The 21,538-nt window shown below is 45.5% G+C and overlaps 1 long non-coding RNA gene across 1 annotated transcript in view; it reads right to left on the minus strand.

Moving 5' to 3' along the window:
* The window catches only part of LOC135281254 (uncharacterized), a 39,430-nt gene extending 21,672 nt beyond the window's left edge, over positions 1-17,758 (minus strand). The window contains exon 1 of the long non-coding RNA XR_010347971.1: positions 17,538-17,758. This is a non-coding gene — a long non-coding RNA (uncharacterized LOC135281254). The remainder of the gene's footprint in view (positions 1-17,537) is intronic.
* Between the last annotated feature and the right edge of the window lie 3,780 nt (positions 17,759-21,538).

Consider the following 21,538-nt stretch of genomic DNA (forward strand, 5'->3'; position numbering starts at 1 on the left):
ACAAGAGGCCACTGATACCAGGAGGGGTTTTTTGCAAAAGTTTTTTTTTGCAACAAAGACTTTCCCACTGTCCTTCTGAAATGGAGACTCACAACAAAGCAGCCCTAGAAACACTGCCATAAGAAGAACCAAGCCAATTATTTCCATTTCACGGGTATTTCTGACTCATCACAATTTTCTATCGCGCTGAGCTTTTGAAGCCAGCTGTAAGAGGTGGAACATATTTCATTTTTGTCCTGCAGGGGTTCTTCTGAAATTCTGCATTTTCTCTGGTTGGGGATGAAGGTGAAAGGGGGAAGTTTCCTAACAGAGACACAAAGAGTGTTCCAACTTGTGGCTGTGCCTCCACTCTCCCACACATGCACCTGTGTCCCTAAACCTCTAACAACAGCATTAGAACTAAAAACAGCTTTGCTGTACTCAAAGGCAAGTAAGAAATGTGACCATCCAGCCTGGGAGGGAATGAGAAAACTTCTATCCAGAGGTCTCAAATCAGTATTCATCACGCACAAGCTTACAGAAAAGAGCTCCTGACAAGAAAAAACACACAGATAAAAACCAGACATGTCATAAAATAGAAAGAAGGCCTCTAAATTTTCCAACTTTTGGGGCGGGTATTTTCTGCTGAACTCCTACCCAGCCCCCGGCTCACACCCATGCAAATGACCGCAGATGTCAGGTTTTTTCCCCCACAATTTACACATACATGAGAAAATTCAACTTGCACCAAGGGAGCAGAAAACCAAGTGTTTGCCACAGCTGCTGGTGCTTGAGGGTTCATGTCCATCAGCTAACACCCAGGGCTGGGAAGTGGATGCTCCACACGTGGGCAGCTGCCCCCGGAGATGCAGCGTACTCGCCTCAAAGCCCAGTGTCTGGCAGATGCTGCGGGGCTGGGGCTCAGGCCAAATCCCAGGCTCTCTTATCCCCACGTTACTGGAGAAGTTGAAGTTCCTATGCTTTTGGGCAGATAGTATCTCAGGGCCAAGGGCAAGAGGGTACAAGGCTTTTTGCCTCTTCAGCAGGAGGCCCGGTAGAGTTTAGCCTAACTTCCTACCCTTGCCTGAGCCTGCAAATTAACTCCATCACCCTAAATCCACAAACTGAGCAGAGAGAGTTGGTTTTATTTAAAGGTAACATAAAAAGCCTATAAAAAGGTTAAAAGCCCCATATAATTATCCGATTTTATTTTATTTTATTTTCAGTCCCATGGTATTAATTATAAAAACTGCCCAGCCTGAGAATTCGATTCCTTCTACCTGATATGGGGACGCAAAGGAATCTCTCTTGAGAAAGGTCTCCAGAGTCCTTAATCACCATTTAGGGGCCCTGCTCTTTGAAGGGCCATAGAGGAACAAAGTGGTTTGGGGATTAGTGAATGGCTTTTATTTCTTCCCTAATGATGAGCAAAGTGCAACGAACGCCTAGGGCAGATGATAAATTGAGGCAGAAAATGTTGCACGAGTGCCTTTTGCTAAGCTAGAGGATCAGTGTCAACAATATAAAAAAATGCCTCTGTTTGCTCATAAGAAATAATGTTTGAATCGTTAAACAGTCGAGACGGTATTGGCCATATTTAACCGCCTGGTACCTGCAGCCCCTTTGCAAACAACCCCTTTGAAGTGACTTCAAAGGGTCTGTGCACATAAGGAGAGGCTGCAGTATCAGTCACTCCATTGGGTACTCATGGGACTGAGGAGCAGAGCACAACAGAGCAGAGCTGACGCTGCCCAGCAGCCTCATTCAGGGTTGGGAGTGAAAAGGAAGGCCATCCAAGAGCCCCTGAGAATATTTTACTCCAAAGAAGAGAAAGAAAAAACTTCACCATGTTCCCTTTGACACAGTCCCGCAAGCTACTTTGAGCTGGGATTTCCTTCAGTCATGAGAAAAAAAAAAAAAGCCAAACAACAAAAACTTAATTCTAGGGGGGAAAAAAATTAAATATAGTCATGATGCTCTGCAGCACGTTTCTGTGGTGAGGGTGAGGAATCCAGGATGGAACCAATGTCCCCAGAAGTCACTGGAGACACTCCCTGGTTTTGAGAAGTGCCAAGTCAGGCTTGAGTCAAAGTTAACAGGCAGCACAAGACAGAAAGCTCTGCTGGCAAGAGGGGTACAGAAGCTGACTTAACAGAAAACAACCAAATCTGCAAAACAGACTGTTTTTCCATTTTTTCCTTTTGTAAGGCTGAGATACAGCTCTATCTCAGAGTGCAGACAGGAATTAACTGACCCATGAGATATATGGCAGGATTTGTGGAAGCACCTTTTCTTCTTTTTATAGATAATTTTTCCTTCTTTGCACCAACATCATATGAGTTGTAGAGCTCAGGATGTCTGTGCTGTCCAGATAGAGAAAGATGGAATCACGATGTTACAACTCCTTTTTTTAACCTGGGGGAATGATACAAGATCCTTGGGTACCTCTGGAGCCCAGATCACCTTCTTTGGAAACTAGAGAGATACTGACAGCAGGGTAATTTTGTGTGTTCATTTTACCTCTCTGTTCATTAAAGAGGAAGCCTATGAGGATCAGATGTTCAGAAGTGCCTTGTTTTTATGTCTGGGGTTATATATTTCAGTGATATATGAGGCCCTTCTCCTACTTGTTATGGCCATTATAAGGTTCAAAAGCACTTTCTGAGGAAAGACAGAATATAAATATATGCTACATGATTTCATTTTGCAAGATAATCTTAAGAAGTGACCCTCACCAGGGATGAGTAAATGTTCTTCCTTTTTTAAATGTCTAAAATCAGTTTTTACATTTAGAAGATTTCACAAGGAACTTGGGGAGGATGAGGAATCAGGCAAAACTCTCAGGATTTCTGAGATAATTATTATTTTTAAATAATGAAACAGCATGAAGAAGACTGCTACGTGTTTATCTCCATGGAGAAAAATAAATTACCTGCTACTACAGAAAAGTAACTTGGTTAGCAACTTAGATACTTGTAAGGAATGAAAATAGTAGTGCCAGGGCAAGTGCTACCCAATTAGCACTTGGCAGAGAAGGAAAATATGTTGTACTGGAGAATTCAGACTAGCAACATGCTTTACTGCACATTATCTGAATATATAAAATAAATGCTGAGTTAGCATTAGTGTCTTCATTAAAATACCTATAATGTGTAGGTGAGCTAAATGGATAAGGTGGGAAAATTACTGAAGAATTGTAAATATAAGGAGCTGGAGAACTTGTGCTTGAAACTAAATATGAAACTAAACAAATGTGGGAGCAGTAGCTCATTGTTAAGATTGGAATCAGAAGCAAATACTTCAAGTAAGCCAAGGAAGCATAGAGATTAGGAAAATACTGTGGTCAAGCAAGTAATGTTAGGATGGATGCTATATAGGAGAGAAATTCAGGAGATGGTTTTTACACATGCCAAGAATGTGACACTGCCAGCCTTTACATCAGTGTGAAGGAAAAGTGGAAACATATATCAGTGATTCAAAAAGGCTTCTAGGAATAAAATACAAATGGGTTCGAAAAACTATTCAGGCAAACTGCCATGAGTGGAGGCAGAGGAGGGAGGAGGTGAAAAGGAAGGGTTCCAGGTGAAAAGCAGTGTCACAGCTCATGATGCCCGTAGGTCACAGGTAGGCCAGGCATGGAGGCTTGATTCCCAGGGACCAATGCCACCGTGGTCCCCTCACAGGCCAAAACCAGTGGATGTTGCCCTTAATCAGGAGCAAAGTGAGGTCATCTGCCCCTGCTGCAGAGGGAAAGACTGATGGTAAGCTAGCGACAGCTTCAGCTGACTTAGGAAAAGAGATCCTTCTGCAAGGTAAGAGTTAATCCTGGAAGCATGTCTGTGATCCTGCTAACTGCAAACATGTTGTGAACAGAAAGAAAGCTAAACACATAAAGAGATCCATAAAGAAAGAGAAATCAGTAGTAGGAAGTGGAGACAGGGGTGAGGGCAGGAGGTTCAGTGTGGCCAAGAAAAGATGCAAGCGATTAGGATGAGCAATAAGCAAAGGCCTTCCAACTATAAACAAGCTGGGGAAAGAGGCTCTGGGAAAGCTGTACAAATAAGCAGCAGTGATTTAAAAAAGATATTTAGAGGAGGAAAAATAAATCTTGAATAGAGTCCTTCAGAGAGTGCTTGGCATCAGCAGTCAGAGAAGGGCACACTGTTCCCAGCACACCTCCCCTGCCAACACTGTCTGACAAGCAAGGACAAACACTGCCATCCCTAGAGAGCAGACTGAGGTTTGGATCTCATCTGTGCAGGTGCTGGAGGTGGTGGGAGTTCTTAGCAATACTTTATATTTTATGAATATTTTGAAATTCTTTTATACTGAGTTGATGAACAGGTTAAGAGACCATTATCTAGGAAATGAAGCCTTAATCTGTCAGCTACAGGATTTCATAGACAAATTTTCAGCCCTCCCAGTCATCACATTTTATATATTTACATTAGAAAACATGAAGAGAAAATCCTGATAATTTTAATCATCTTATAGCCTGAATTGCTGCAGAGAAAAAAAAAAAAAAAAAAAAAAAAGGAGAAAGATGCTTTTCCATTATTTCTTTTCAGAAGAAAATTAGATACCACATGGTCATAAAGCTCTGAATTGAGAGCAACAACAAGTCCCTTTTCCCAAAGATTTTACAATGTGGAAAGGATAAAAAAAATGGGTTTGTGTGTAGAGGGTATAAATGGTCTTTTCATATCCATAAACGCTTTATTTTTGCATGAGTCACAGTGGGTGTGAGTAAGTCCTTTAAAATGCCTCACATTTTGGCTCTGGGCATGGACGTCCTCTGTCAGAAATCAAGTTTCTTAAGGCCACTTGAAGAATTTGTATGAGCTAGGGAAACTCAGAGCTGCTTCCACCACTGCAGACCCCATCCCAGTCACTGATTGTGGTCATGCTGGTGATCCTGCAGCCAGCACCATCTCGGGAGCTTCAGTGTGTGCATCTAAGCCTGCTTGGATCACTGCACAGTGATCCAAGGTGTGAGCAGGGATGCACGAACACATCTGTGGAGAGGGAGACTAATTGGCACTAGGAACCAGTTTTGGAGTCTTTGAGTGGGTTTTTTTCTTTGTGTTTTTGTCTAGAAAACATCCCTGAGGAGGGTGAGGGTGGTTCCTGTCAGGAAGGTCTCTTGTGCCAGCACTTAAACAGGATCTCTTCAGGATGCTCGCACTTAAGTCCTGCCGTTCCACATTTTTGGAGCCTTTTCCAGTTATTTTACCTAAGCCTGAAAGCTTTCCATTGTTCCCTCAGTGTTCCAGGATTGGAATCAGGTCCCTGGGTGGAGATCTCCTCTGGGCCACGGCATTGCTGCAGGAGCAGCCGTGTTTGCTGGGAACCCGGCAGAGCTGCCCAGAGCTATGCCAGTGCTGCTGTCAGGGCTCTGCGTGGACAAAAGGACTTGGGGACAGGAATGAAAACACAAGTGATGGGAGGCTTTGTAGCTCTCCTGGATGACTTTTCACCAGATAAAATTATTTCTTCATCTGTCTTCCTGGAAGAGGCAGGGGAAAGGTGTGGGAAGAGTCTCCAGGTGCATGGATATCTGCTACAGCTCCTGTTGCAGGGCTTCTGGACCACATGTTTGCCTTTTATCACTACAAGCCATGCCTGAGACATGGAGAAGGCCTCACAGAAAACCTGCTCTGAGTGGCTTTCCTCCTGTGAATGGAGTTGCTCAGAATTGTTCTGGGAAGAGGGAGGGATGTTCAAGCAGAAACTTTGGAAGAGAGCACTTTGAATGATGAAGGTAATTCCCTTACCCAGTGGAAGAGCTTTTTCACCTCCCTTTTGGTCCATTTGGCCTCTTCCATTGCTGAATAAGAATCACTAAAGCTTCTGACAGTTAGCAAATGGCAAGCCAGGCCTCAGTGCTGGAAAAAAAGCTATCTCTGGGGATTTTATTGAACAACATATTAAAATAAATTACACAATCAGTACAGTAGCCCTGCATTGCCCGTTTGATATAAATATCAGCTTTTCCCCATCCATTTGCCTCTCGGTGCACTTTGAATACTTCTAATGGGAAATTTCCAGCATGAAATGACTGGGAGAGGCTGTTCTGTCATTCAGCTTTTCTTTCTTTGCAGCCACCAGGCTATGGCTGGATTTGTGCCTGACACCTTAGTGCCATGCCTGCCACATATTCGCATCCATTAATGAGCCTCTCTCCTATTCTGAATGTTACTTGTCACACGGGGAAGGTGACTCTGTTAAAAGGTGAGTCATGAAACAGTCAAGACCAAGCAGAAGAAGCCACAGAGACACCCTTAACAAGCAATGGCCACCTGATGCACCCCACCAGAAGGGACTTTTCAGCAATTATAATGAAAAATCATAGCCAAGACACCAGTCAGATCTGAATTTCTCTTTTTATCTCACTACAGTGCTCTGCAGCCAAGACATCACCTAATTTAGCTAAATCCATTGTTACCCTGCCATTGGGCCCTGGCGAGGAGCTGCAGGTACCCTCCAGGATTCAGTGCAGCCAAGAGAAACTTCTGAGAGTGCATGTTTTGCTCCATTCAATCAAACTGATTTGCTGCCAGGCAAACATGCATGTGACACACTTAAGCCCCCTTCAAACTGCGTGCCCTTAGAGGACAGTTCCTGAGTTTATGAAGATATGGCACAGCTCAATCCTGCTGGCATTTAATTGCCAGCACTCTCTGTAGCAGGTGCCACAGTCACCATTCCCACCTGCCTGGCTACCCCAAAGCAAGCACTGGGGCTGCTCATCCCACAGGGCATCCCACCAGGAAATGTCTGACCCAAGGAAGCAAATTGCAGTTCAAAATAGTGGCTTGTGGCCATGATTGGTAAGGAGCACTGCCCAACCTTCCACTCCTGGAAAAGAAACTGCTCAGCCTCCAGACCTGTCAGCAGGGTCAGATAAGATAAATTACTTTAGAAAAATAAGTATCAGAATAATTATTTCAGAAATTGAATAAGACTAATACAATTTTGAGAACAGACTTGGCAAAAATGTGAGAAGAGGAAAAATAGTACTGAGGCCAGAACTCCATCAGGTTTAGGAACAACCCAGCATGCCTTGGACATCTGAAGGATCCTCAGCAGTACATGGCCAGACACACTAGGTAGTTTTGAGGAAACCATCAAAACTGTGGACCATCACTGTGCTTCTTTTTTAACTTTAGTCATCAGATGCAGATTTCCTTCCACAAGGGCTCAAGGATATCTGTCACCCTTCACAAAGAAAACAACAGTAGATGCTGTATGACCTTTCTTCTGGGAGCAGCATGTACTTCCCACATACACCTTACATCTGCCCCAGCCTGCTTGTCAGAGCAAGGGAAGGAAACAGAGAGCCAGGAGAGACCATGGAAGGCAGGCCAGGACCAAGAGGAACCTTCACCTTCTTTGACACTACCATCACCTCTCTCTTATCTGCCTTAGCAGCAATCCCTCATTCTTCATCCTTAAAAACTTCCTTCAAATTAACCAAAGCTGAAGCTTGAGGTAAAAAGCAGCAGGCAGACTTCAGCCTATGTTAGACCATTGTAGTTCATGGTGGTGGTGAGGGTGGCAGGGGCCATGGTGCAGGGCTGCCTGAGCCTGGGTGCAGTGAGACCCTGCCAGAGCAGAGCTGATGCAAATGCCACAGCTGAAGCCAAGAAAGGTGACAGGAGCTATAAAGCAGCTGAAAAGTCTCTTGGGGTAGCTGTCTCCCCCGTTGTAGTCTAGAGGCAGCAGTGGGAGTTGTTCTGGTGTCTGTAGAGGGGAAAAAGAGAAAGGCAGGAAAGTGAGAAGAGGATCAGCCACGTCGAAGAGTGGGAAGGAGAAAGGGGCTCTGCATGAGCCATATGACTGATGAAATTTTTTTTCACTTTCTCCCAGCTCTTGGCATAGAGAAGAGAAATCCTTTTCCAGACCCTGCCAAGTTGACATGCCAATCAAGCTCTTTTCCATCCACATGCTGATATGTGCAATTAAAAGTTTCAGAAAGATCCAGTTAAACTTGATGTAAACCACAGACTCATATTTTCTACCAGCCTCCCACAAAGCCTTTCATACCTACCCTAAGCTCAACATTGCCAACTCTCCTGTGATGTTTCTTGATAATGTCTTGTGATAACGGATATTTTTCCTCAAGCCCCAGCTGCCAAATGGAAATCATTACACAAGAATCTCAGCTTTCATGAAAAAGTAGATTTCTATCCCTTGGGGCCATGAAAGAAAGCTCAAAGCTGTGAATCAAGAAAATCATGCTGGCTTAGAAAACAGAAGGCAACACAAAAGAAGCCACAGATAACTACTGGGACCATAGGTCAACCCAGCCCCTGGACCAGCACTGGGGCAGTCCCTGCAGGGCCATGGCCCCACTCTCAGGTGAACTGCCCTGTGGCACCATGCACTGCAAAATAAAGGTGCACAAACTTGTCTTTAGTAGTTGTTGGGTGATAGGACACCTTCATTATGCCTTACTTTGGAGTGCACAGATGTAAAAAGAGATTCAGACATCCATACACAGGTACACAGGCACAGACCCATGTCATATATCTGGCCTGCTGGGGTAGACACAGTCACACCAACATAAACCCAGATGAATCCATCATCCTCACCAGCATCCCACTACAGAGATTGTTCAATTAAAATGAGGCTACAAAAATAGCCCAAATATTCTTAGTTTTCTGATCACACTGTTCAGACTACAGCAAATGACAAGTGCTCACATTTTGCCTCCTGACTTTTCTAACTAAACTCCTCCCCAAGTACAAAAAAGGAGACAGAAAAAAACAATTTAATCCTCACTCTAATATGAAAATACTTTCAAAAGGAGAAGAAAGAACAGAATTTGAACCTTTTGCTTGGCATTTCTGTCACTCATATATAAAGATTTCACTTAGGTGCATGCTTTAACTGTTGTATTTTAATTTTTATAGCATAAACATGTGATTTTCCACACAGAAGAGCTGGTTGTTCCTAGCTCTTTCTGTCAGTGAAGGACAGTGTTTCTTAGAGCAAGCAGATCACTGGCTTTTCTGCCAAGATGCAGCAAAACACAGAGGCAGGGGCTACACTCCTGCCCTGCTCCAGTCTTCTTCAGCGCTGAAGTGAACTGCTATAGAAAAGCAGCAAAAGAAATTTTGGATCCCTCAAAAAGGCAGAATGTTTTGTGACCTTTGTAACAGCACTGCAGAAATCCAGCTGTCTCATGAGCAAGCACCAGACACATTAGTAAGCTGTGCACTCAGGGGCTCAGCCCAGTGGTTTGGTTAGAGAGGAAATTGCTCGTGTAAAGGTTTTTAAAGCTCAGCTCACATGTGCACACACCCTGCTCAGAAAAAAATATTCTGAGCTTTTTTTTCTTAACACTTCTCATTTCTAGCTAAGATAATTGAATGACTCAGTGAGCATGGCTGGCATTAAAATCTTGGGGGAGGGAAAAGCAGAGGTAGCAAGCTCTAAATCCTCTGCCAAATCCCCTTTTCATAATTTATAGTCTGTCACCAGTTTATCACCGAGAACTGTCCCTCTTTTTCTCATTCTCCAGGCTCCTTTCCCAGTGGACAGTCCATGCCAGCTGTCTCGGCAGCAGGAACGTCCTTTTTTTCCCAAGCCTCGACCTGTGGGAAAATCTTCATTGGCCAGTAATTGATTCCACCCTGCCAGCTCCATTACTTTAGTCTACAGTCAAACTGCCAGCAAGCTGGAGACAGGCAGCCTCAGCCCTCCCCTGCTCCCGCTATTGAACCCGCTCCTGCCCGGCCCGCTGGCTACCGCGGCTCTGAGCTGATGTGTCAGCCCGCCCTGCAATTAGCACTAATCTGAAAATTGGCCTTTGCTAGCAAAGCCAAGCACCTGACAGCTAATTGTTGATGTCAGATTGATGTGCATTTAATATGGAAAGGTTATTTATCAAAGAGTACTTTTTTTTTTTTTTTTCTGTTGGTCTTATTTTGTCCCTGTATTGCCACAGGCGCTTACAGCCCACAGACCAATAAAGATCTTATACTTCATTTAACTTAAGGAGCCTTCTAAATACCCTTTTCAAAGTCTCGGTGTAGGGCAGTGCAGTACTCATCTATTTATAATGTTTATAAAGAAATCACTGCTAAGCAAGCAATTATTGGTTTTAGTCTCTCTTTTTGGAATCAAAATATTGAGGGGTGAAGAAAGGTTGATAACAGAATAGCAACTGCCGGCCAGCCCTGGGATTAAAAATGAAGTTTTGACTCATCCCCAGAGTCTTGCCAGGCTTTTCTTACACCAGGCTACTTCAATGTTTACAGTATTATTTCTGATTTCCATGGCTGTGTGTGTTATAGGAAACACACAGGGAAAAATACAGATCCTGTTGATTTTAACAGAGGTTTTGCCACTCATGAGAACAGAGCAGGGACTTCCCTGGTGGTTTTGTGGAGACAAAAGGACATGATCTTTCAAGTCCTCATCCTGGCATCAGATGGCAGAAGGTGAAGCTGCGTGCACATGGAAACCTCCTCACACTGCAGTGAAGTTGGCTGACATACATCTATGTATGTATATATCTATCTGTGTATCTATCTATCTATCTATCTATCTATCTATCCATCCATCCATCCATCCAAGTATTGTAAAATGGCAGTATTCCACAAGTGTCAGGCAATGGCTAGACTGAAAACAGGCTGCAATTCAAGCGTTACTATTGGGAGCATCTGCCTGATGCTGCATAGGTTGCCATCCAGCACTTCCATAAATAGCCTAAAAAAGCAAATACACAGATATTTTAACAAAATCACATTTCTTCACAGTGGACACACACATTTTAGGTCATGATAAAGTCCTGCTAAAAACCAATAAGATTTTTCCAATGCTTAGAGGAAATTAATATATCCTGTGGAACCTTGGATGTCAGCAAAGATACAAGCAGTGCATGTAAGGCTCTGCCATAGAACCTACAGCAAGAAAAAAGCTGATAGTTTTAAATGAAGCAAGAGAGAAGACAGTCTCCAGCATTAAAAGCTATGAAAACTGGTAAAAAGAGGGGACACAAACACAACAATAGTTTGATATAAATCATATTCTGACAGGGAAATGAAAAGTACCAGTGTGAGTTGTGTGAATCAATTGCTCATATTCATTCCACAGGTGAAGGAAAATATTGCTCATATATATTGAACATATCTCCTTTTGAATGAAGGTAGTGATGTTACAGAGTCTTCTGACCTCTAAACTATCTATCTCTAAACTGACTGTCTTTTAAAATATATAAGTCTATAATTTGTATTCTTCCACTAACTTTGCACAAAAGAATTTAAGTGGAAAGTACCCTACCATACAGGATCTAGAGAAAGACCTCTACTGCAAAAGCAAAAAACTTTCAAAAGAAAAAATTAATTAATTAATTAACACTTCATCATTCATTAAGCACTGTCTGCATAACAACATCAGTGCTAAGGTAATGAATGGAGCAATGCAAGCAGACAAAGTGGAGGCAACCAACTTAACTGGGGCTGGGTGTTGGGGCAGGCAGAAGCTGCTCCCAGTACTCAGCATTCAGCAGAGCTGGATGTCCTGCACATCCTGGTGGCCCTCAGACAGATGGACATCACACCAAACTTGCATCACCATCAGGCAGCCACTTCACCAGGCCTGCTGCACTCTGCTGAGACAGAAACCACCACTGTGCTCTGAGGAGCCCTGGGCACGGTGATGCTGTGGGCAGAAACCCCAGGCCAGTGCAGATTCAGGAAGAGCAGCCCTGGGCAGGGCTGCGTGTGCCAGGGGCAGAGCTGTGTGCAGGGCAAGGGGCTGCTGGCAAAGGATGGGTGCATCCTGCACACCCACCATGGCATGTCCTCCTGCTGGAAAAACACTGCTCCAGACACGAAACCCCCTCCTGGTGCCCTTGCAGCCAGTATGGGAACTAAGCAAATGCTTCATTTCAAATACATGCTTCAACCCCCTGGGCTGGTTCTTGGTCAGGCTTTAAAGACGTGTTGGGAAGTTTTGGCAGCGTTGCTTTCAACTTGGCCAGCAAGGAGATGTTGAAAGTTACACGACTGCATCCACGCTGGAGTTCTGAAATGTGTTAATTAAGACATTCTGTTACCAACCCTTTCCTTCCTACGCAAGACAAAACCCACCGGGTGCTAAACGTGCCTGAAATGATTCGTATGTTTTAATGCTTTCCTGAATATGGATCAATTTTAACACTTTTTGTAACGCCTGTATCCCAGCCAAGACAAAGCCAGTGACTCCAGTCTGAGTCAAGCACACATTTAACACTCTCTCCTGAATAGGTCCTAGAAGAGGAAAGAGTTCAAGAAGTCAGGGCAGGATAGCAGCTGGGTGGATGTTTCTCTGAGCTGCTCTTAAAGACTTCCAGTAACAAAAGCTGCACAAGTTCCCTCTGGCAATTTATCCTGCTGCTTCAGTTTCCTTACTGATAGAAATTATTTTATGAAGTCTAATGCAATGCTCTCCTACTGCAACATAAACCATCACTTTTCATTCCTGTCTTCCATGGACACAGCAAACATTGCTCCCCACTGCTGATGTGTACTTACTTGAAGCCCTCCATATTTTCATTAGTCCAAACAATGCTGATTTGTCAGTGTGTCAGTGTTTCCTCAGAAATGTATCCCAGGTCCCTGAGTACTCTTTCTCTGCACTCTCAAGAACTGACCTTTTTGCAGTGCTGAAACTGAAACTGGAACTGTTGCCCCAGTGGAGGCCACACAAGTGGGAGCAGAGGGGAAGGATGAGGTTGTAGGTACTACCAAGCCATTCTCCTATTACATGTCCCAGTGGGACACTTGCCTTCCCCACCACAACATGACAAGGCCGAACTGTTTCCCTCTGCAATACCATTTTGCAGAACAACTGCCTCTCACTGTTGCCATGATATTTTAGTGAAAAAGCCTCTGCTAGGATTTTTCCTGTCCTGAGGAGCTGAGGTACTCAGGAAAGAAATGTAAACAATAACTCTCTGCTGCTGTGGAGTGCCACAGGTGCATCTTCCATTGGTCCATGTGGATTGTTTTCAATCAGTGACCAATCACAGCCACTTGTGCCAAGGCTGTGAGCAGTCACAGGATTTTTGTTATTCATTCCTATTCTATTCTTGTCTTTGTAGCCTTCTGATCTTCTATCTGTTCTTTTAGTATAGTTGTAATGTAGTATTTTAGTATAATATATAACATAATAAATCAGCCTTCTGATGAAAATGGAGTCAAGCCTCGTGTCCTCGTCCCAGGGATCTCAGACGAAACAAGATCTCACTTCATCAGTTCACAAGACACGAGAGCCACTGGGACAAGGTGCTTCCCCACCACTCCTTTGTGCACCAAGGCTTTGGGCAGGATTCCTTCAAATCTTGCTATTCCCAAGGGGCAGGCTCTTCTCACCAATCCTTCTGCAATCCAGACATCTCTCCACACATCATCTGCCATCACAGAGTCCTCCATCTCCCCAGAGAAAATGAAATTCCCTCCCAGAATTCCCCCTGGCACCCTCCAGACCGCACAGCGCTTTCCCTCCTGGCAGAGCAGGATGGAGCTGACACAGAAATGACATGTGTGCAGTGTGACAGACCCACTAAGACGTCCTGTGTGTGGACAAGCATCCCTGATGCCATGGAGGAGTCCTTGGGAAGGGCCAGTTTCATGAGGGCATCTATCCCTCTGCTGATCCAGAGCAGAAGCTCCCACTGTCTTGGAGAACCTCCTCCCCCTGCAGAGCTGAGGGACAGCCAGCAGACTCAAGAACTGAGGTGCACATGCCAAGAGCTGATCATGGTGTCTGGTTCCATTCCCCTCACCTTTGAATACAAGGAAGCCAAGAGCTCTGCTCCCTGCTCTCCCAGTGCTTGGCTGGCAAACTTGGGCACCTCTGGGGCAACTGCAGGTGACTTTCCTTCTAATTCCTCCATGACAAATCCCAAAGGATGGCTCTGGTGAGAGACTGCCCAAGTATCATTCTTGCACACAATTTACATAATATAAACATTATTTGGACACCCATCAGCACACATTCTTGTATGGAGTACAGGAGCTGCTAGTTAAGCAAGAGCTTCAGGAAAAAAAAAAGGGGGGGATTTCATTAGATTGTTTTCTCTTACTTAAGTATTAATATCACTAGATAATACATATCCCTGTTATCTGGAACAAGGGTTAACTTCTTAGGATATAAAAGCTTCTTTCTATCAGATTGGAACATGTGTGTCTTGGTCAATTTGTGTCTTGAGATACTTGAAAAAGAAGAAAAAAAAATACAATTTTAGCCATAGCTAAAATAAGGAAAATATCTCAGCCTGTCCAACCAAAACAATGACCTGATGCAGAAGTCAAGTCTATCAGGTAATGCTCAAGGGAACATTTTAAATAAGGAAAAAAGAGTGGAAGTGGGAAAAAAATATCATCATTGTATTCTTATGCAGTAATGTTCCTCCACTAGCATTAACAGCTTATCTCCCCATCTAAGCACTTCTCGATAACAGACTGGGTTTTATGTTGAGTACAGGCTGTACCAAGTCACTAAAACCATTCTATTGTTAAAGATTATATAAAATGGTCAATCAAAGTGTCACTTCTTCCTGCCTGTCCCCCAGGCTGCTGTTGCAATAATGCCATATAAAAGCCAAGCGTGACGGGGGAGCAAAGCACCAGGAGAGGGAGAAAATGGCACACTGCAGAGCCAGCAGGCACATGGGACACCCCACCACCACAGAGGGTTGCACAGCAGTGCAAAAAACATCCAAACAAAGCTTTAGTGAATTTGTCCTAAGCAAAAACGTCCAAACAAAACTTCAGTGAATTTGTCCTTGCAAAACAATATTTGTGTTTAGTAGTCTGTGCACCTGCAGAGCTGCTGAGCATCCTTCCATGCTTTGTCTGGTACAACTGGTCCCAGCACAACAGAGATGTGGGAGATGGAGGCAGAATAAGCTCAGGAGAAGTCAACTTTTCTAGCATTTTGAATGAGATTTCTAGATATATAGAGATTTCATGATGTATCCATGGGTCAGAAGTAAGCTGTGTCAGATTAAAACAATGGAAAACCATGACAGTAGGTAACTGAATTTAAAAAGCTGCTTGTTTTGGTGGTGGTGGTGGTTTGGGGGTTTTCCCCCCAGTAGGTTTTCATCCCTATTATAGTGGAATTTGAAGGGGTTTTCTGAGAAGGCCTAAACTGGTAAAAGGTGGAAGTTTGGAGCCCAATGACCAGTGTTCATGTGGGATGGGAAACAGCTCCTCTAAGCTTGAACAATCCCACCAGGCACAATGAGCAGCAGGGCTTTGGGGACAAAGTCCTTCTATGCATGTGGCAAAGTTATCCCTTACACTGAAAGAACACTCAATCCCTAGCATAAAACAATATGATCGACCTCCATCACACCTGCCCTCAGTCATCTCTGTTTCTCAGCACCAGAAGGACACAGAGCAGTTCCATCTCACCCTCAATGCTCATATTCCTGGGAAAACTGAGTAGGCAGGAGAACTGCCTTCATTTGCACAGGCTTGAAATAAGCCTTTGTTAAGTATTTGCTTAACATACAAATGCCTTTCACATTTCAAGATAGACAAATCAGGCTTATGTGCTAATTAAGGAAGGGATCAGATGAAGTCCTCCCTCCAGCAGAGATTTTCCAAAAATTTTGCCTGGATTCAGCTGCATATTCTAAGCACACGGATTGACAGGGAGGGGAGCTGGGTAACAGAGGGCTTGTGCTATTTGTGATTTGTGTTTGGGAGTACATAAGGAAAGGGAAGCAAAAAAATAATTCCCACTTCTCAAATGCCCAAGAGCTGATTGAGACTAAATACAGTTTGTATCAACAAGAGCAGCAAACCACCAGCATATCTCATTTTCATCTGCTATCCATGGGGGTCCGTCATGAGAGCTTTAAAGGAAATCTGCTTCTCACTGCACCAGGGCACACGTTCTCTCATACACAGCTTGCAGGCACACACAGGCATAGCTGTATCATGTGCTGGCAAGTAATGGAGAAGTTGAGCAAACATACCTGAAATAACTCACATACTCAGAGATGCCAAATAGGCTCCTTACACCATTTCCAGAGGGGCTTTTTTTGCCCAGCTCTGCATCCCCCAGCCACTCAAACAACAGTTGCTCCTGTGGGTTTGCTCTCTCACACAGTCATCAATTACAAGGTGACGACTTGAAGAACAATCATTTGTCACTGCAAGCCAAAACAAGCAGCCCTGCTCCTTTGTGCCCAGCTCTGACAAGGAGTTTTCCCAGGTCCAGGCTTGCTCCAGAGCCTGTGAGCTCTTGTCCCACTGTCCGGTCCTCTTGCCTCCCCCTTTCTTTCCTTCTAGCCTGTTCTCCCAGACTTTGGCACAGAGTAAAGCTCTCTCTTCTTTTCTGCCTCTTCCCTTGACCCAGCTGTGCTACCCATCTCCCCAGGTGCTCAGGATGCTGTAAGGGGTGAAACAGAGCTGCAAACACCCCAATCAACAGGATTGCTGTGCCTTGGGAGCTTAATCCTGCTACTGCCCCATGGCAAAAGCACCCAAAACTGAAAGCTAGTGCATTCACAAGGAGCTGGTTGATCAATAAAGGAGACTGAGGACCAAACCTGCTTTGCAGAAGAACCAGGAGGATTTAGGAAGCAGAGAAAATACCTGAGCAATGCAGAGAGGGTATCTGAGAAATGGTAGGGGATGGCTCGGCCAAGGGTGGGGAAGGTAGTCTGGAAATGGCAGATGAAAAAGAGAAGCTGGGCCACCATGAAGACGCTTGCTGGCAAAGAAATCTAAGGGATGAGACAGGCAGCAGATGCACCTTTAGGTGTTTAAAACAGGACTGATGGTGATGCCAGACGCTGCCTTGCAGGGCAGTGGGGGGCCTAGGTGACAGTCCCCACCGCACGGTGAGGCTGCTGTCCCCATCCCTGAAGTGGCATTTGTGCCAGGGAACCTCTTCTCCACACCCAGCGCCCTGCCCGCCACTGGGGCAACCACCACAGCCCCCTCTGGAGACAACGAGACCCTGAGGCCACCGCATTCCCCTGGGATGGGGGCTTCCCTGCACGGCCTGGGGGCCACAGCATATGGGAGTCACCGGGTTTGGCTTTGCAGTTCGATTAAATAAAAAGAAAAGCACGAAAACACGCCAGGTTCCTGGCGGGGAGGCCGCGGAGGGGGCCGGCGCTGCCGAATGGCTCACGGGGCGAAGGCCCCGCTGCTGTCAGCACGGCCCGGCAATGACGATTAATGGGCTGTGGCAATCGGATCCCAGCACTGAGGGAGACAGCAGGTCCCACCATTTGCAGGCAGTAAATTATTCAGGCTGTCAGCTGCTCGGATGTGGCTCGGTACCGCCGGTTAAGCGCTGGCCACATGGCTCACCCGAGGCCAGGCCTGCTCCGGGCTGGGCCGGCAGCGCAGCTGCGGCCCCGCACAGCCCCGCAGCCTCACCCGGCTGCCGCTGCCTGCACACAGCCTGGCCTTGCGGCAGCAAAAAGCACCGGCACGAGCTCTACAGAGCCTCGCTTAGCTTCAATTTCAAGGGATTGTGAACCTGGGAATATGGGGAGGGTTGTATGCCAGGGGCCCAGCTTCAGTGACCAAGCCTACCTGAGCCTCCAGACATGGACACGTTTTTCAGGAATTAAATGAATGGCTGGACTCGAAATTGGGGTATTCCTATAGTGAAAACACAGCATCATATTGTAAACTCAGGGCTTGCCAGTTAAACCCAATTGTTACAAAGCCAAAGGTAGTGCTCTAGAAGGACCTCAGCTCAGATGAGTATCCAGTGAGTACCCACAGGCCATGCTGGGTGAAGGAGATGCACACTGCCAACATCCCCTTCTGCCAACCTGGCTGTCAGAAGTGTGCTTTAATGTACACAGCCTCGTGCAAAAAAATAATTAATTCAGAATAACCTTTCAGGGTGGAAAGACTGAACTCTCCTAAGCTCAAGTACTTCTTTCCTGGAGCACAGCATGAAGAATAGCAAACGTGAGACAGAAGGGAAAGGGCTATTTGTAAAGTAATGTGAAAAGAAAAAACCATCCCAGGCAATTGTCTACCCATGCATAGATGCAGCTCTTCACCCCTGTTTTCCCACGAAGAGAAGGGATGCCAAGGGACCTGACACAGACACACCACCAAGTTCAGAAGGATGAAGTTGTTTCTTCATTAGCACCTCAGTGTGGACAACTGCAGCAAAATCCTGTCATTTACATTCAAATTGGGCTTGCTTCATGCAGGGGCCTGCCCACATTCATTGGTGCACAGCCTGAGAGGGGCTGTGTTTCATCTCAGGAGCTTGAAATGGTTCAGAGCTGTCCCGTGTGGCTCAGCACCCCAGAAGCACCTGTACCCTTGCTAAGCACCATTCCCCCCCAGCAACCAAGCTGGGCTGCAGTTCTGGCAGCTCTCTTGGGAGTACTTGGCTTTCTCAAACATGCAGGCCTTGTAGTGGAAAGGAAACATTTGATTAATAAATATAAATAGTGAGAGTTTTCTAAGGAAAACTAAACTAAAAAAAAAAAACCAAACCAAAACTCCATAGATCATTCCTCAGGCTTTAAGAGTTTGAAATTTAAAAAAAATGAAGAGAAACAGAAGAGACATGGCAAATAGTAATACTCTGTGTGAGCACAGTAGCATAAATTGGTAGGAGCGGCATAATAATGGACGGCAAAACTGAAGCTTAGGGTCACAAGGTCACTTTGATAAATAACTAACTACTTCAGAATGTACAGGCACATCAAGGTGCCCATGCCAGCCTGATCTCTTGAGCTCACATATATTTGAAAATGCCTAGGTATATCCCACTCAGTGTGAGTGCATTTAGGACAAGTAATTAAGAGTGTGATTGTCAGAAGGTGAAGCTATTTCAGATCTACAAAGACTTAAAATTCATTGAAGTGCTCAAAAGTATGCACTGATTAGTCCTATCACAACCAAAGGGCCATGTAGCAGCACAGAAATTTAGGCAGCAGTATGGGTTTTCACACATCAGAGCCATATTTTTATTCTCATTGAGGTCCAAAGTACTTATGCATCTATACACTAGCAGTAAAACAACAGTGATCCTTTATGACAGTATGACCATAATCTGACTTGACAAATGCAGTTGTCAGCATCCCTTAAAGTAAATTATAACTACACCCCCTTGACTAAATCCCGAGCCCTTTCAAATAACAAAACAAAGAGCTCTCTCCCAAGAGTTGTGTTCTCTGCATTGTATTTTCTGACATGCTTTCCCACCATCAACCTTTCATCCTGTTGAACTGATTTCCACTGTAAGCAGCAGAGGGCAGGGAGGATAACTCCCATTAACTTCAAGCTGGTGCAGTGTGGGCCTGCCTGGCCACCAAGTCCCCTGTGCTGCCAAACTGGGCAATATGTCTGTACAACTGTGCTTTTCCATAAAGAGCAGGTAAGCTGGGACTAAGGACTGGGAAAAGGGCCTCCCCAGCTGCCCATCCTCAGGGCTCACAAGGGGCTATGCTGCTTTGCACCAAGGTGCCTGCTGCCCTCACTGCCACCAGCAAACAAGGCACCCAAAATAAGGTTAGAGACATTGAAACTGACCCTTTCACAGGAGGGGCTCAGCTGAGCTCTGGCTCTTCCCAAGGCAGACAAGAGATGCAGTAAGGTCCTGCCAGAGGCACTGTTGCAGAGGGTCAGCAGCAGCTTTTGTCTTTCTGTGTAAATGGAAGAAAGAAGCCTTTTATGGCCTGTTTTCTCCCCGCAGTACACATGTACATTTGTACTCTTTACTGTGCACTATACACCTCTCAAGCTTGCACAAGCTCCTGCTCTGCCCAGTTTCACTCATCTGAGACTCAACCCTGCTCCAGGAAGACCTCCTGCCCTTTCAAAACCTCTCAATAAATGTGGAACAGTAAGAGCACTTCTTTGTCATGAATACAGGCTCTCTTGGTCTGTGTGTCCCATCTTGGCCTGGTTTTGCCCTCCAGCAAGAGGGAAATGGTAATGATGCTCTCAGGGAAGCTTGGGTGCTTTAACGCCAGAAGACTTCCCATGCAATGCTACATGCCTGCAGGGAGGGTGGACAGAGCCCAAGATGTTTTGTTTGCTTTGTTTTCACATGGTCCTCTGTAATTTCTTTATCCTGATGTTTTGGGTTTCACCCATAGGAATTCTTTAGGTGACCCCTGCTTTCTGCATCAACCTTAGATCTCAGCCCAGCCTGTGTGGTTACAGTTTTAAGGGGAGATGAAATTGGGGTCCTGCTCACATGCATGGCCTGCTGCACCAAGAGAATGGCTGAACCTCACAAACCCTGATCCTGGGGTTGTATCCTGCCCCTAACCTGTGTCTGGTAGTCTCAGCCAAGGGCATCCTCTTGTCCCAGTGTTCAGTAGTGCTTTTCTCCTGGAGATGGAAAGGCAATGGCCCCAACTTGTGCCACACACCCTCCCTCCCTCCATTCCCTCGCCCCTGCCCCTATAAGCACACCTTCCAAAACAAGCAACCATAACAATGAACAAGATTTAAACTGAACAAACAGCAGGGTCAAAATTGTTTGGGAACTCACCTGGGAGTGAGTTTCTTGAGTGGGAAGTAGCAGAGTAGCTGTGCAAGAGCAGCAGCCTCTCCAAATGGCTTAGCAGGACCCAGGGAGGATGTGTCCATGGCCTGAGCACACTGCATCTGTGTCAAGGTACCCAACACTGACCTTGGAAATCCTCTTAAGAATGGGCCTCTCCCGCTCCCATGCTTCCAGTGTGCAGCTTTCAGCAAAAGGTCAAAGAGGACTATCACATTTATCAAGTCATGCTTCAGCCCTTGCTGTACACATCAGCCACTCTTATCACTGCCAGGAGGCACGGTGAGAGATTTTGTCAGACCGTCCAACTTCCAACACGACCGACCACTTGTGCGAACAGCAGGAGCAGCAAAAGCACTGGGCCATCCTGCCTGCATGAGCCCCTGGCCAGCTGGCAGCAGAGCACAGCTCCTGTCCACAGGGTGCAAGCAGAGTCGGCAGAAATCCTTCCTCCTCATCCTAGCAGCTGAGGGTAAACAAGACATCCGGATGTGCCTGGTCACCACTGCCTTTCTCCCATCCGGGATCTCAGATGGGCAGTATCCCGACTCAGAGAGGAAATCTCCACCACATCACCTAAACACAGTTCACAGTAGAGATCTCAAAGGCATAGAGTGCAGCCACCTGGATGTGCCTGACTGCAAGGCTGAGCCCTGACCAGAGGCAGGAAGTATTCAAGCAGCCAGCCTGATCCCACACACCATCCCAGGTCTCCTCAGATGGCTGGGGAGCAGTGGTGCCCACAGACGCATGACCCTGGGGGGTAAATGTTTACAGCTGCAAGGCAGCTTCTGCTTACTGCTGCTTTCAGAGCCTCGCCAGATAGAAAATAGCAGGTGTATTAAGCTCCAAAATAAGATTATAACATGCTGTAAATTAAAGTATGATGAGCTCTTTGTGTTCAGTCAAATAAGGAATGATGCATGGAAAACACCAGGGGCTCACATTCATCTCTGAGTGATCATTCACAGGATGCACCCCAATACAATTTCACACATAGAAATCAGAGAATGTCTCTGAAATGTAAGATCTGCTCTTCCCGGCTGTA

This window comes from Passer domesticus, chromosome 1 (genome assembly GCF_036417665.1).
Source record: "Passer domesticus isolate bPasDom1 chromosome 1, bPasDom1.hap1, whole genome shotgun sequence".
Taxonomy (NCBI): Eukaryota; Metazoa; Chordata; class Aves; order Passeriformes; family Passeridae; genus Passer; species Passer domesticus.